Below are 17,250 nucleotides of genomic sequence, written 5' to 3'. Positions count from 1 at the left end.
GCAATAATAATATTATTTACTTAACCTTATAATCAAGACATTCTACTAAACACTTTATATGCTGTATGTAATACAACCCTCGCAATTTTATGAAGCAAAAATATTATTATTCTTGTTATTATTATTAATCTCATTTTACAATTAGAAACCTGAGGTTTATCTGAAGTTACGGAAATGGTAAGTGGCATAGTTATCAGCTAAGGCCTATCTAAGACCCAAGTTTTGGTTTCCTACCACTATGTAAACTACCTGGAAAAAATAAGAATTAAGAAGCATTTTGTGTATTTTGGATTGAGGAGACAATGAGAGGGAAAGTGTTTTGCAGTATGAAGATCACTAATGAAAGCATGAAAGATGGTATAGATGTTGCACCGTGCTAGAGAGGTAAGTTGGAATGAAGGGCATTTAAGGATAATGTAATAAAAATTGCATAGCCAGAGCCGATGGAGGTTATGGACATATTTCAGTGGATAATATTAAGTGATTGTTCCAGATTCATCTCCAGTGTCCTCTACCTGCAAACCTACTAAGTTGGATTTTTACAGTTGTACTGTGGAGTACAAGAATCCACAATCTAGTCAGGGTGATCAATTCAAAAAATTAACAATAAAATACTAGAATTAAGCAGGATCTTTGAAAATTATCTAGTCTTGTCAAGGCATGAAAGACTAATCCTGATAAGAGGCAGTGGAAATAGAGAAGCATGCTATTGCCAGAAGATAAGAAAGCAAACAAATATGACAGTTCTTTATGACTGACTAGATAAAAGGAATAAAGGAGAAGGAAGAGCAGAGATGGTTTTAAGTTTACTCCTACAGCAAAAAGGAAAAAATTCAAAACCGATAGAAATGTTTTGTTGGAGAACAGAATGAGTTTTGTTTCTCTATGTTGCATTTGAAATATCGATGAAGACCCACATTCATATATCCTTTAGGACATAAAAATTAAATGAAGAAAAGAGGTGAAGATTAGGTCCTAATTCCTTTAAATGTCTTTATTAAAATCTTTAGACTAGGTGATTACCATGGAAGGATTAGTATAAAACTGGAAACTATGGGTCTGATATTTTAAACACCATTTTCAGTTGAACATTTTTTAAATAAAATATGGCTATGCAAGCTTGAAAGACAATGTAACGTGTATAATAGTCTTGCCTTTTGTGCCTAACACTAAATTCTCAAAGATTTTGTCTGTTTGGGATTTGTTTATTTCTTTGTTTAGCAATATAATGCTTTTTTTTTTTTCTTTTTAAGTAAGTAAATGAAAATTACTTAAAACTCAACTCTGGAAAACATTTATTTTAAATACTGACAATCTTACTTCCCTTACTTGAAGTAATTAATGGCATTTTCTTTCATTGGGCATTATCATTATCCTGTTAACAATGCTTCAGGTAAAATACAATTTCAAATCACTTTTATTTCAGAATCAATACACTCATTCATTCATTGTGTAATGAAACGTGAATTAGATGATAAACAAATAAGGAGAGAAAGAAAGAAGGGAAGCTCTACTTAGGGTACAAGTTACTTCATTTGGAATGATGTCTTTCACTAATGCTGGCCTGTAATACTATACTATTTTTTATAATACTGTAACAATTTTTTTCCTAATATTAGTAAAAAAACAAATTGAAATTATATGTATTTCAGAATTATAAGCTTCTTACATTTTACTAAACGTCTTCACTCATAGATTAAATTCACGAAATATTTATTCAGTACCTAAATTCAGTGCTAAATTCTAGGCCTACCACAATGCTTTTAGTAGATATGATTTCTCTTTTCAAGATGCTTGCAGTCTAGTAAAAAAAAATATGTAAACAATATATTACATCATAGTGTAATCTCTTCCTATGGAAGCATACAAGATGGGATTACTTCTGCTGATTGAGTGGATCAAGACTGCTCATAAACATCACCAATGAAATGTGGATCTTTAGTTTATAAATCTAAAAGAAGATATACTTTCTAAATTTAGATTTGAGCTTAATTACGTTTATTTAAAATATAAAGGCAATACAAGGACTAATAGTAGGCTTTGAATTTCTTAGAATATTATTCTCAAAAGCATGTTTTTTCCTGCATTTGGAGTCTGGAGGAGAGTCTTCATATAGTGCTATCAGTATATTTTTAGAAAGTAGGGATTTAAAATGTGAAACAGATTGGCTGTGGTCTGCTACTTATTTTTAATATTGGTACCATCAAGAATGGTACTTGTTAACTACATTAAGAAATTGAGTGGAAAAGCTATCACTTTGGTAATAGTTTTACTTAAGGTAATAAAACGCTTGCTGTACAGGCAATGAAATGTCTTACTTCAATTTTTTAAAATAAATTTGGGCAGGTTTAAAAAATATATGGAGAGTTCCTTTTCTGACAGCTGTTAAATGAAAAACTCTCAACATATGACTACAAAACACTTCTTTTTAAACGCTTTTATGGGATGGTAAGAAAGTAAAAAATGCAAAGAAGCCAAAAACAAAGTGAAAACAGCAACCTTGAGAGGTAAGCAAGGGCAAAGCTGGGGGCAGAAGATGAAGCCTAGGGCTAGCCCAAGTTGGAGTCTACTAGAAGAGCCTCTCAGAGAACCAGGATCCTCAAGGACAACACTCTAAGAGTAAGAATCTATAAGAAATAACCTACCACCAAGAAGGTGCATCAAAGAAACATGCATATCTAGACTTTGCCACTGAGTGGAGGGGCCCAGATTTGCCCTTAGAATTCAGAACTATCAGGCAGCTTTCACTGAGGTTTGGTGGCAGAACTCACCTGTGTGATCCAATAAACTTCATCCAATAGTTTAGAGTGGTTCCAGATTCAGTCAGTGGGTGGAAGCAAAAGAAATCATTTACGGTATGAATCCAAATTCAATGTTTCCAAGATAAATTCCTAAAGAAATTAGTTAATAATTTAAAAATTACAAAGCATAAAATACACTTGAGAGAAGGCTAAAAAAAACTATGACAAAAGATATAGTCCTACAAAGGTATATTATATTGGAACAACCAGATTAAAAAAAAAAATGTTTATTATTGTATTCATTTTCTAGTGCTGCCCTAGCAAATGACCACACATTTAGTGTCATAAAACAGCACAAATTTATCGTCTTACAGTTCTGTAGATCAGGAGTCCAGTACAGGTGTCACCAGATTAAAATCAAAGTATAGGCAGGATACATTTCCTTCTGGAGGCTCTAGGAAAGAGTTGAATCAGTTTCTTACTCATTTGGCTTGTTGGCAGAATTCAGTTCCCTGTGGTTGTAGGACTGAGCTCCTTGTTTTGTTGCTGGCTCTAAGTTGAGGGTTTCTCCCAGCTTCCAGATGCTGCCACATGCCTTGGCATTCAGCCTCTTTTTTATTTTCTAAGCCAGTAATGACAGGTTGAGCCCTCTCATATCATATCTCTCTGAACCTTTCAGTCCAAGTTGGCATTTTTCTCCGCTTGTATAAAATTCTCAAGAATTCTGTGGATCTTTCATGTATATCACAAGGATTCAATCCATTAAACAAGAGGCTCGTGCACAGATATTTCCAAGGAAATCTCTTCTCTATTTTTACCTTCTGCTGAGAAGGCTGAGAGGATCTATGATCACTGCCCTAATCTCTTCAAAGAGTCTTTTTTGTTACTGAATACTCTGATCTTTTGATCTCTCTGAAGTATCTCAGAAAATTAATCTCTTAATTTTAAATTAAAATAAAAATTAATCTCTTGATTTTAACATCTTTGTCATATGGGTAGGCTAAAAATTTCCAAAATTGTCAAGTCCTGGTTTCTTTTTGTTTAACAGTTCCTCCGCCAATTTCTCTGTCTCCTCTCACATTTTACTCTAAGGAGAAAGAAGAAAGAGGTCTGCACCTTCAACACTTTGCTTGGAAATCTCCTCAGCTAAATATCCAAGCTCCTTGCTTACAAGCTCTGCTTTCCACATAGTTGCATGACACGATCCTGCTAAGATTTCTGCCACTGTGCAACAAAAATCCCCTTTCCTCTGGTTTCCAGTAACATGTTCTCATTTCCGTCTGAGTCCTCATTAGCAGCATCCTTAAAATCTATATTTCTATTAATAGTCTGTTCATGACCATTTATGTTTTCTCTGAGGCAATTTAGAATTTCTCTGTAATGCTCCTCACTTCCTTCTGAGCCCTCATGGACTGTCTTTAATGTCCATATTTCTTCTAACAGTTATTCAAAGAAATCTAGGCTTTTTCTTTCATGCTTCTCAAAATCCTTCCAACCTTCCAATTCAAGCCCATTGTCTGATATCATAATCAATTCCACATTTTTAGATATTTGTTATAGCAACTCGTCAATTCTGGTACTGAAATCTATATTAATTTTCTATTACTGCTAATAAATTACCACAAACTTAGTAGTTTACAACAACACAAATTTATTTATTTAACAGTTCTATTGATCAGAACTCCAGTACAGTTCTCATTGGACTAAAATTAAGGGTGTAAGACTATGTTCCTTTCTGGAGGCTCTAGGGGAGAATCAGTTTCCTGCTCACTCAAATTGCTGACTGAGTTAAATTCCTTGTGGCTGTAGGACTGATGTCCCCATTTTTTGCTGACTATATAAACTGAAGGTTGTTCCCAGCCTTTAGAGGCTGCTGCATTTCTTGGTTATGGCCTCTTCCTTATCTTTCTAAAGCCAGCAACTGTGGGGTGGCTCTTTTTCACATTACATCTCTTTGACACATTCTTCTGCCTTCCTCTTCTGCTTTTAAGAGCTCATGTGATTAGATTGGGCCCATCCACATAATCCAGGATAATCTCACCATCTCAGGGCCATTACCTTGATCACATCTACAAAGTCTCTTTTGCCATGTAAGGTAACATATTCACAGGTTCTGAGGATTAGGTCATGGGCATCCTGGTAGTAGGGGGGTGGGCATTATTCTAACTACTCAAAATATATTTAAAGAAAAAAGTGCTTGAAAATATGAGCAAGGAACTAGAAACTAAAAATGAGAAGTAGTTTTGAAGAATAATCTAGTAGAAATGAAATATTATAATTGAAACTATAAACTTAAAGATCAGTTTAGTAGAACTGACACAGCTGAAGAGAGAATTTGTGATCAAAGAAATAGTCATCATAGAGAAAAACAAAGATGGAAATTAGCAAAGAGAAAGTGGACCGTGCAATGGATGATGAACAGAATAAAAAGGTATAATATGTGTAATTGGTGTTCTAAAAAGAAAAAAAATAGAAAGAAGAAAGAGGAGGAAATACTTGAAGAAGTAATAGCAGAAAACTTTCCAGGATTGTTGAAAAATACTTAATCTTCAGATCCTGGAAGACTGAGAAAGCTAAAACGGGATAAATTATTAGAAAATTACATCTAAACACACAAAAATGAAACTGCAGAATGCCAACAATAAAGAAGAACTGGAAGCAGCAAGAAAAACTAGCGGCGACACCACTAAAGGAAAGGCAGTTAGACTAATGGACAACTTCTAAACAGCTAAAATGGAATCCAGAAGTTATTGAGATATGGGATCTATCCAGAAGGTTCTATTTTTCTGTGAACAACTCCTATTTGTTGCTACTCACTTCTATCTGCCAATTATGTGTTATTGTGAAGGGCTTATTTGTATTTCTTCAGTCAACTTTTAAATACAGTGTAACGTTGTTAATATCTAACAAATATGAGCATAAATAAATGTATAACATATTTAGCTATCAATGTATTCAACAAATATTTGTTATCAACTCACTGTAATGCTCATTATAACCCAGGTTCTATGCTAAGCATTGAGGATATAAAAAAAAAATCTATTCCTCTGTCAAGTTATCTATATATATTAATCTTTCATGAATTAGAAGTTGTAAGCATAAAGTCATACGTTTCTTCTTGTTTTTAAGATAACGTCTCTCACTTGTTTTTCCCTTAAAAACTTTTATATCTTTATAACTTTTAGCTTAGATGATTTTCAGCAATTCCATGGACTCTCCTAAATGCTACAATTTCCTCAGGACTTGGCAGTTATCATCAATCAAAAACAATTTGTTTAACACCAAATATGTGCTCACTATTCTGGTTGGCACTTTCAGGAACACTGGGAAAAGTATTACAGCCCTACTGTATCTTTCAGTATCATTAAGACTATTTATTGTAGTAAATTTTGGCAGACTCTCCCATTGTTATTTCTGTTGCACAGTTGAATTATTTTGGATGTTTAATAACTTGAGTTCCTCATCAATTATATTAGAATGAATTATAGAATAGATATTAAAAGCCATTGCTTTATTTTTCGAGCATGATTAATATAAGAAAATCTCATGAATTTTTATTCTATTTCATCAAAACAAGAATTCTTTTTTCAATAAAAGGAAATCCAAGAATGTACAGGGGATTTAGTGCCTGAGATTCAATGAAGAATAAAATGAAGTGACTGTGAAATTCATAAAGCAAACAAAAGCTTTATTTTCTCCCAGAATTGCACAATAGCATTCATCTGGAGTTTAAGAGAACATTTTACTAATTATAAGTGAATAATAATTTGCTAAGTTTTGCTAGATGTATAATTTTATCTGGAAAATATATAATGTCTTGTGACGTCTCTTTTGTAGAGGATAGACTATAAGTGTCAAAGAGAATTGGTTTCAATCCTAGTTTTGCAGATTACTAGCTATAACTCTCCTTAGGCAAGCTATATATCTTTTCTGAGCCTTCATCTCACCATAAAAAAATAAAAACAACCAGAATCCAAATGCAGTCACATCTCTCATTTTTTTGCATAACTCTAAACTTGGCATGCCCACATTAGCAGGAAGTCCAAGGTCTCTCTTGAGGTCGTTGCTACTCCTACTCCCATTGCCCAAGAGTCCCAAAGGATTACTCCGTCTAATGTAGTCTGCCTTGCTTCCAAATCTCAAGCAGAGAGAAAACGCGGAAGTTCATCCGTTGCTTTCTATCACTACACATGGAGCTGCTATGGAAAACTGGTTCTCCAGTATATTCCAACTGGTGATTTTGCACTGCTACAGGAATGTCCTAACTGAAATTAATCCCTGTATACTTGTGGGCTTCATGATTCCTTCTGTCATCTAGAAGCTCAGCCATTGTTCCTACAGTGTCCACTATCGTTCAATGCCCAGGACAGGAAAAGTTGCCGGCCTCAGTCTTTCCTCAGGAATCTCTAAACCATAGTTCTGAGTCTGGGTCAATGGGTATGCTCTCCCTTGCCTCATGGTGACCTCTTTGAGGTTCCTGATATCCTTTTCTGCCAACAGCATCAATCAGGAACAGAAATACCTCAAAGAAGTTCCAAGAACATTAAATCGCAAAAGGATCCTACTCCATCTCCAAGTAAACTCTTTTTATTTTTTTTATTTTTTGGTGAGGAAGACTGTCTCTGACCTAACATCCATTGCCAGTCCTCCTCTTTTTGCTGAGGAAGATTAGCTCTGAGCTAACATCTGTGCCCATCTTTCTCTGTTTTGTTTTGTAAATGGGATGCCACCACAGCATAGCTTTATGAGCGGTGCATATGTCCATGCCTGGGATCCGAACCCTCAAACCCTGGGCTGCTGAAGCGGAGTGCTGGAACTTAACCACTGTGCCACCAGGCCAGCCCCCTCCAAGTAAACTCTTGAAAATTTACTCAGTGACCAGCTCTCTTGGAGGGTGAGCCATAATTTAGCAAGTCATAGAAGGTCCTATTGGGGCCAGCCCAATGGCGCAGTGGTTAAGTTCGTGAGCCCCACTTCAGGTGGCCCTGGGTTAGCAGTTTCAGATCCTGGGAGCGGACCTATGCACTGCTTATCAAGCCATGCTGTGGCAGGTGTCCCACATATAAAGTAGAGGAAGAGGGTCATGAATGTTAGCCCAGGGCCAATCTTCCTCAGCAAAAAGAAAAGGATTGGCAACAGATGTTAGCTCAGGGCTAATCTTCCTCACCAAAAAAAAAAAAAAGGGTCCTGTTATTACCTTTCCCTAGGGGAATAGGTACCTACTAGGTTACTAGGAGCAAATAAAAATGACTCTTTAAAAAGAAGTTCTTTCTAGATGACTTGTTAGGTTTACTACAGAAGCTTCTCTTCCTTTTAGGTTCTGCCTGATCAGATACATCATACATCGCGTTGCTGTGAGGATTAATGAGATGACATATAGCAAGTGCCTAGCAGTGCCCAGTACATAGTAGACGCTTAACACATTTTAATTTCCTCCTTTGTCCTATTTTCTTAATTTTTAGTTTAAACCTTTATTGTTCTTTTTCTTTTTCACATATATATCCCAAATGAGATTACAAAACCTGTAAGGGAAAAGAGTTATGTCTTGTGCATCTTTCAAGCCTCCACAGATTATTCAGCATAATGCTTTATAGAAAAATATTGATTGCTATATAATTATTCATTTAGTGATTACTTTGAGATTGATTTCTGCATATGTAGATAGTATAATTTGCTTTTTAAATTTCCTTGTATGACTTTTTGCTATCACACTAAGGTTAAGTTATTCTGAACAGAAGTTTGGCAAGGAAAGGAGAGGAAATTCTAACCCATATATTTGCATTTTGATTACTGAATCACCTATCAATCAATAACACTTAAATTTCTTAGAAATTTCATGCAACACTTGAAATGATGGGTTTCTTTCTTTCTCAGAAATGCAAAGGCAAGAATGCATTTGTATATATTTCAGTAAAAAGAACCTAAAGAAATTTAAATTTGAATTCTAGTTCTCCACCGATACCTATAAGAGTATAGGCAAGCCATCTAATATTCCTTGTGTGGCAAAAAGGGTAATGGTGGAAAGATCTTTATAATGATTAGGAAAAAAATCTGTGATAAGTGCTCTATAATAGGAGCCCTTTAATTTAAAAAATATACTTATTTTGAAAAAACTTGAAAAATAAGAGAAATAACTCATAACACATCTTAGAGATAAGCTTTTGTTAACATCTTGAAATATTTTGAAGTCATATATACATAAATTTTAATATCCTATTTTTTCACTTCATCTTATATTATTTTGAATTTTGAAACTTTCCATGTCACAAATTCTTCAAAAACATTATTTTAGTGTTATCCCTTATGTAATTTGGCCATTTCTCATAGCTACATATGAGAAATGTTTCACTTAAAAATAATTTTATTGCCAATACCTTGTAATATTCCCATATTTATGTATATTTCTCTAGAAAATATCCTATGAACATTTGTAAGATTCTTACATTTAGATTTACATCCTTGATATTTTCTACTGCAACATTCCTTGATCCATCTAATCTTGAAATACCTCCACAGTCCCATGACTTGTATAAATCTGTTATTTTGCTGAAGTTCACAATTGAATGCTGCCCAGGGCTGGTGTTAATAGCATTCTCTTCATCTATTGAGTGAGTCTAGTGGCTACATACCCCTCTCCTACTCAACTTAATTGTTCTCTCCACTCCGTGGTCCACCTTAAATCCGTCTTTACTACAGTGTTATAATAATTCATAGATTTCCTAACACCAAACTGTTCTTTCCCCCAGAATAGTATTCTTTTAATTAATTTTGAAACTTGACTTGCTAGGATTTTATTTATTTAGCACCTATGACCACATTTATATTTTTCCTTTTTGTGCTTTGCTTGTTAGGTTTAGTATCAGAGCTGTAGTTCTATGTTTATACAATGAAAGTGGTAGCCTAAATCGTATTCTACAGAGAGCAATGCAAACATGGGGAAATTAAAGTTAAACATAACAACAAATTGCCATTATATAGCCCAGTAGCTAATACTTTGGACAACAGAATCAGTATTCAAACTTAATGCAGCGATTATAGGAATGAGTTCAAACCAACAAGGTAAAATACGTCAGATATAAATATAAAATTCCTGTTTTACACTTGAAAATATGATTTGATAAGTGTTGGGTGGTAAAGGCTCTGACTTGACACCAATTCATATGAAATAAATAATTGTACACTTTAGAAGGACCACAAGTGTTACATGCACAAGCAGAGTGCCCCAGCTGCTGATGAAGCTAGTGTCAGATTACCTCATGTTCATAAAACAGAAAAAAGATGCCACTTTTCTCACCATGTTTCTGAGATTCTTTCCAGCTGCAAATTCTAGTACATGAAAGACTTGTGCAATATGTATGACTCCTGCTGTTACAGCGCACTTCTGGTTGGTCCTTGGCATTTGTCATATCCAGCTGATGTCTTTTGCTGCCTCTAAGGGGTAACACAGATCATCTTCAGGAGCCAGTGCATCTCCGCCACAGCTTTCTGAGGTGGGCAGTCTTATACGTAGGAAGCCACATTCCTCTCTTTTCCCAAGAGGATTACCACTTCTATGATACTATCACTTCATTCTACCAAGATATCTCTTATAAGGCTTAATCTCTAGGTTAGTGCTTCCAACTAGTGACTACCTAAACCAATAGGAAACTCACAATTTTCTCTGCATCACTAAGTCTCATAAGAAACCAGAGTGGGCTTTACCCTCTTCTCCCTATCTGTGCCTCTTGGCCATCTCACAGCTGTCCATCCTCAGACCCTGGCAGCGCTGAAAATATCTGGGACTCTGCTGCATTTGCAGTAACCTGCAAAAGGACAGGAGGGCCAGCACTCTACATTCAAAATCACTTCCAAATCTCAAGGGAGGATTTTCTGTCCACCTCTTCTACCCCTACTACCAACCAGCAGAGGAGGGGGAGCAGTGTGAATCTCGTATTTCTCCGTAAATTCTTCTCTCCAACTCTCTTTCTGAAGCTTCTTTTTAAATTTCTTCTATGTTAAAAGATCCCAGAAAACCAGTTCTGCCTGTTTCCCAGCAAACAATGACTGTAACTCAAACTGAGGGAGGCTGCTTTGCACCAATTAAGGGCTGGGCATTTATTCTCAGCCAGCTGAGGATTACCTCTACTGAATCCCCCTGCCTTCTCCTTTTAGACACAGCTTGTAAAAGAGGCTTCCCACTAGTCTATGGCTGAGGTTAGGAAGGAGCATTTTCCTCAAATTCTTTACTTTATATTGTTACAACAATTTTTATTACTTATTGCAGTCAGAACTAATAATTTTCTACCCTAAGTGCTATATTTGAAAAATTTAGAATTGTTTGCACACATTGATGCATATGATATGTATGTAGTTTATCAACTGGTTCCTTTTTACATTTTAACAAATGAAAAGGTGATCATTTTTAAAATGGCATGTTATCTTTGATTTTGCTTATTAATTCATGTCATTGTATTACCTCCAGAAATGGTTTATCACTTTGTTCTAGCAATGAGTATTGTTGGGGAAGAGGGAGAATCCCCCTCCACCCTTTCCCTTAAGGTTCTTATGGCTGGACAAATAATTAAAAGACAGGTTAGCAGGTGAAAATAATACCAAGTTTAATAACATGTATGCGTGGGAGAAACCAGGGAAGCTGAGTTTCTTAACACAATGGCAGTGATTCTCATCTTAAATACTATCTTCAGATAAAGACAAAGGAGGATGTTGAGGGTGGGGAGACTCAGTTATGGGAGATTACCAGAAAAGCACAGTAAGCAAGAGTAAGGTTATTATGCAGATTTAAGGCCTCACCTTCCACCTGATAAGTTTCTAGAGATGAGGTCATCCCCTCCTCTTCCCAGTACAGAGAGGGAGATACCTTACAAGTGGAGATTTCCTTTATAAATGTAAATGTTTGTCTGGCAACTCTTTTCAGGGCCACCTAGAGAATGTGGCCGGGGAGGGACAGAATTTTTGATAAGATGGGCTTGTTGGTGCCTTTCTTATTGTAACATCTATTTTACGTTATATTACAGCCATCATATGAAGTGGCTCCTTCCTGAAACAGGTCTTCTATGTTAAATTCTTTAGGCAGTTTGGGGGAGGTCAAATGTCCATCAGAGAAAATAATCAAGGTAAAGAGATGTATTTCAGAGTGGCCAATTTTGATCTTCCACAGTGTAAACAGGGTTTTGATCACCTCAATTACCCTTCAGTGACATCCCAAATTCTCTACTATGGTCTGAAATTCCCAGTGTTCAATTTACCAATGCTCTTTGTGATCAAAGTTGCACTTTTTTCCCTAGCAGGTCAATTATAATACGTATGGGCACTGATTTTTTCTTTTGAAACAAGGGCATTGATTCAATTATCCAATTACCTCAGGGATAAATTTGGTAGGAATTAAGAAATATAAGTAGATCATTTCTTTAAATATTGTAATCATATACCTGTATTTCATTACTTTAAAGTCTATAACATTAATTTACATACCTAATCATTTTTAACCTTCACAAAATGCCTGTGAAGTAGGTAGATTGTGCAGGCTCACAGAGTGTTAGTGATAGAACAACGAGGTAATATACAGATACCAGGTAATATACAGATATAATAGAGATACCACTTTGTTAGGATATACAAGAATTGACTCTGAAAATACACCTCACATCATAAAATAACCTATCCACGTTTTCACACTGAGCACTGGCAATGGTTGATGATTCATCACTGTGGGGAGAGGGTTATATTGAAGTGAAATAAGGGATAAAACTCCAGAAGTTGCAGCCTAATCAATCTACAGATGTTTCAAGGCACTTGCTATGTGATCACCACTGTTTGGAGTTTTATGGGTGATGCAAGAGAACATAAAATGTGGTTCTATCCATCAAAGATCTCATAATCCATGTGAAAGGATGAAACTAACATGAAGAATTATTAGAAAAAAATTAAGTGTTAGGTTGTGGGATGCTGATCGTAGGATATCAGAGGAAGGAGAGGACAGTAGATGTTGGTGTCCTAAGAACATGATTCATAGAGAAAATAACAAGTGAGCTGAGCTTTGGAAAGAAAGGAAATAGAAATGGGCTCCACACTCACCTCCTCCACTCGCTGTTTATATTTTCTTGGGAATATTACTTAACCTCTTTGAATCATACATGGCTATAGTGGTAAGACAAGGAGGGAATGCCTACTTTACTCACTTCAAATGTTGTGAGGATTAAAGATGTTTTACATAAAACACTTATATAAAACCCTGGGCTAACATCTGTGCCCATCTTCCTCTACTTTATATGAGATGCCACCACAGCATGGCTTGACAAGGGGTGTGTCGATCTGCTCCCAGGATCCAAACCTGCTAACCCTGGGCTGCCAAAGTGGAGCACGTGAAATTAACCGCTACACCACTGGGCCGGCCCTAGCTATCATTTCTTTTTCTTCTCTTTTTTTCGAGATTGGCAAAATCTGGATATATAAAAGAAGGAAATTAAAGCATTTAAGAAGGCAAGGAAAGAAAAATATTGTAAGCCCAAACACTAAAGTAGGAATGAACAGAGTAGGCGCAGAAAGCATTAAAGACACAGGCTTACCTGGGAAGCAATGAAAATGTTACCGAGCAAAGAGCATGATCTGCTCCCCACAAGAAGCCAAACTGTCAAGAGTCAAGATGGTGGTAGAGAAAGGGCTTTTATTAAGCGATGAGCTAGCTGATCAGAAGACGATGGAATAATAGCATCCTAAAGAACCATCTTAAGAGGGGCACAGAACCTTGAAGCAGTTATATAGGCCAGTGGGTTACAGGAGAGGAGATTAGGAATGTTGACCCTCTGGTGTTACAGACTGGGAGTCACTACAACCAGATCTTTCAGCTGTCATTGATGATGGATATCAGCATAGAATCTCTGTCTGGGGGTCATTACATTCCTAGGGAACTTAAAAAAAAATTATTGTCATATTGCAGCTGGGCAGTATATATGCAAGAAGGGTCATAAATCTATAAAGCATGAATTTTCCCCAAAGGGTGGCTATTAATTACCTAGACTATGCGCAACCTGGAGCAGATCCACCTGGGCTAGTTCTCCAGAGGTCATTCGCAGTTGCAATATGGCTTCTTTTCTACAATATGGCTTCCCTTATGTCAATCTTGTGTTAAGCTGGTATCAGAAACAATATATTCTTAATTTCCAAATACTTCCTCTACATTACTTTCTATCTTGATTTAAAATTAATTATGATATTTTATATTTAAGTATGAGGTCTTCATTGCTTTTGTTTTCCCTTTTTTTTTAGTTATAGCTGTTTGTTTTTATTCTCCATAAACCTTGGCAAAGTTCCCTGCATATAGATACTTAGGAAATGTTATTCATTTGTGTATTCATTAAGTAAATATTTGTTCAGCACCTACTGTGTGAATAAATTCAGGTGGTATAGATAACATGAAACCAGAGCATGAAGCACGTTAGACTTGGACATCAAATTTTGATATTCATGGAATGGAAAATAATGCCTTGTCTCCCTCTTCTGCTCTTATGCCTCATTTTCTACCATTCTTTAAACAGAATGAGCCAAGCTGTGTCATTCCTTGCTGCTTCTTTTATGTGGTTTCCTCTTCCTGGAATAACTCTTCTGTCCTCCACCTTTTCTATCTGGAAAATATCTACTCTTGTTCCAACACTCAATTGAATGAAACCTTTCCTGAGCTTCTTCTTCCTTACCTACTCAGGGAGATTACTCCAGTCTATCCTTTCTGCTTCCTCTGAATCTGGTACTTATATTTATCATTGCACCTATAATACATTATTTCATCTGTTTGTTCACATCTCTCTCTATTAGTTTAGAAATTTAAATACTGGATGAGGGAGGGGTAAGGAGGACTCTCACGTGGGTAAATTTAGATCCTTTCTCTCATACATACCTAATAAAAGTTCCACAATGCAGGATTTTACCTAGACATACATAAAATGAGAAAATATTCAGGATCTTGACAAAATAAGGAATTTAGTTTAATATCGCTATCATTGCACAATGAGGAAACCAACTGAGATAAATATGCTCTTTGAGCAGCACTTTTCACGAATACTTTTTAGCTGTGGCTGTAAGAGACAGCAACATTATTTTTGTATTGCTGAAGTGCTTCGAGAGTAATGCCCCGGTGACAGCATAAACAAAATACAAAGGCCAGTTTGTTTTTATATCTAAATGGGGAATTGTTGGTGAAGAGTTGTGCCAGCCAGTACAGAGTGGAGTAGTGTTTTATTCCTCTCAAGATAGATGGATTGCTGAATTGCCTGAGTTCCTGCTGTTTTATACGCTGCCCCTTGAATTTGAAAATGAATAACTGCTCTTTTTTCCTTGAATGGATAGTGAGAAAATATATAATTTAAATAAAACTGAACTCATAATATTGTCATTATAAAATATGTCCACCTGGTCTTTTACCCACATGATATATTGCCAAAAATATTAAATGTCTCATTTATTAAATACTGGATTTTTTAGTAATCACATCATTATTAAAACAGGGAATGGACAACTTGCCAATATGTTACACTTTTAAAATTTAGTTCCTTCAAATGAAGTGAATTAAATTTTATATCATTGATAAAGCCCTTATTTGAAACTTTTTGCTGGGAGATAATTTAATAAATTCAACAAATGTCTTTTGAGTGCCATGGTGAATAGTCTTTGTAGGGATAGAAATAAAAGGAAAGCATAGTCCCTGTAATCAAGGAGCTCTCAACAAATAGAGAAAAATTATTACATACACAGAGGATTACAACAGAAAGGGATGCAGGAAAGTTACAAAGAATATTGAAAACAGAGAAGGGAAAGTACTTCCCATGTAAATGAATGATCAGAGAAGCTTCACAAAATGATGGAACTTGAAAAATGAATCTCGCAATTAAGGAGGGTGGAATTAGAAGAGAGAAATTGAGTTGGATCATGGAGATCCTTAAATACCAAAAGAGAATTTGGTTTTTGTTCTATAGATATGAAGGAGGTGTGATGGCTAATTTTATGTGTCAACTTGACTAGGCTGTAGTACCCAGTTATTTAATCAAATGCTAATCTAAGTGTTGCTGTGAAGGTATTTTGTAGATGTGGTTAGCATCTAAAATCAGATGTATTTAAGTATGGAGGGTATGGACTACCCTCCATAATGTGGGATGGCCTGATCCAATCACTTGAAGGCCTTAAGAGAAAAAAGTGAAGTTTTCCAAAAGAAAGAAATTCTGCCTCAAGTCAACACATAAACTCCTGCCGAGTTTCCAGCCTTCTGGCCTATCTAGGGATTTCTTCCTTGCCAGCCTTACACCCATAATAATGTGAGCCAATTCCTTCAAGTAAATCTCTTTAAATATATAAACATATATATATTCTATAAATCTACATATAAATCTATATATTCTATATATTATACATATATATTCTATAAATATACGTTCTATATATTATACATACACACATGTTACATATATATATATTCACTCTTTTGTATCTCTCTTATTGATCACTGTATTTGTACGTAGAGGGTGCCAAAAATATTTTTTGAATTTATAAGTGAATGAACTAGTGGCACAATTAAATATACATATATATATTCTCTTGGTTCTGTTGTTTTTCTGAAGCACACTTACTGAATCAGGAGTTTGTTTTATTATTTTTATGGCAGACATTGTCATGTAGTTTTAAAGTTTTATTGAACACCAATTTCTGCCAGGTTTGTGCTACATGCTATAGTGTAAACAGAAGCATAAAACATAGTGTCAATTTTTGTGATTTTCTGCAACAATAGCTAACAGCTTTTAGCACCCTTGTGTGGCAGGAAATCTGCTAAGATTTTTCCAAATTCTTCTGTTTAATCAACCACTGCAGCATTTCTATGAGAAAGATATTAGTAATGTAACTATTATTATCTTTCTAATTTGAGAGATGAATAAACTAATTTGTAGCTAATAAATGTCAGACCCAGAACCAAACCCCAGGCTACAGCCCATGAAATGTTGTGTATTTAACCATTAAAATGTACATTTATTCCTAATGTAAAACAGATTGACCATGGTCAATGACCAATGAGCAAAATAAAACTACACTTTTAAATACTCATAAAAGAAAACATGAACAGCTATGTTTGTTATAGAAAGAGTTTCTAGCAGAGGAGTCTTCATAGGTTGTAGAAGGGTGCTGATGGCTTAAACAGTGAAAATAGAGAAGTAGCTTAGATCGTGATTACCAGATCTAAGAAAAGTTAAAGCAATATGGCTTTTCAAAACCTCAGGCAACTTCCACCAGACTTTAACAAATTTGCCTCAAACCATTACAGTAGTGCCATTTTAAGTGTGATTCTAAGACTATCAGCATCAGTATGACCCAGGAGCTTGCTAGAAATGCAAATTTGGGGGCTTCACCCCAGATTTTATATATCACAATTTCTCAGAGTGGGCCTGGGAATATGTGCTTTAAAAGAGCTTTCCAAATGCTCCATGTCACGTAAAGTTCAAAAAGCACTGCACTACAGCAACAGGGAGCAGCA

The 17,250-nt window shown here is 35.5% G+C and overlaps 1 protein-coding gene across 1 annotated transcript in view; it reads left to right on the top strand.

The window, feature by feature from the left end:
• The window catches only part of CNTN1 (contactin 1), a 347,630-nt gene that overhangs the window by 90,409 nt on the left and 239,971 nt on the right, over window positions 1-17,250 (top strand). The gene's annotated exons all lie outside the window — the stretch shown is intronic.

This window comes from Diceros bicornis, chromosome 17, assembly GCF_020826845.1.
Source record: "Diceros bicornis minor isolate mBicDic1 chromosome 17, mDicBic1.mat.cur, whole genome shotgun sequence".
Classification (NCBI taxonomy): Eukaryota; Metazoa; Chordata; class Mammalia; order Perissodactyla; family Rhinocerotidae; genus Diceros; species Diceros bicornis.
The sequence above is the reverse complement of the archived record's forward strand: the minus strand, read 5'-3'. Positions and strand labels throughout refer to the sequence as shown.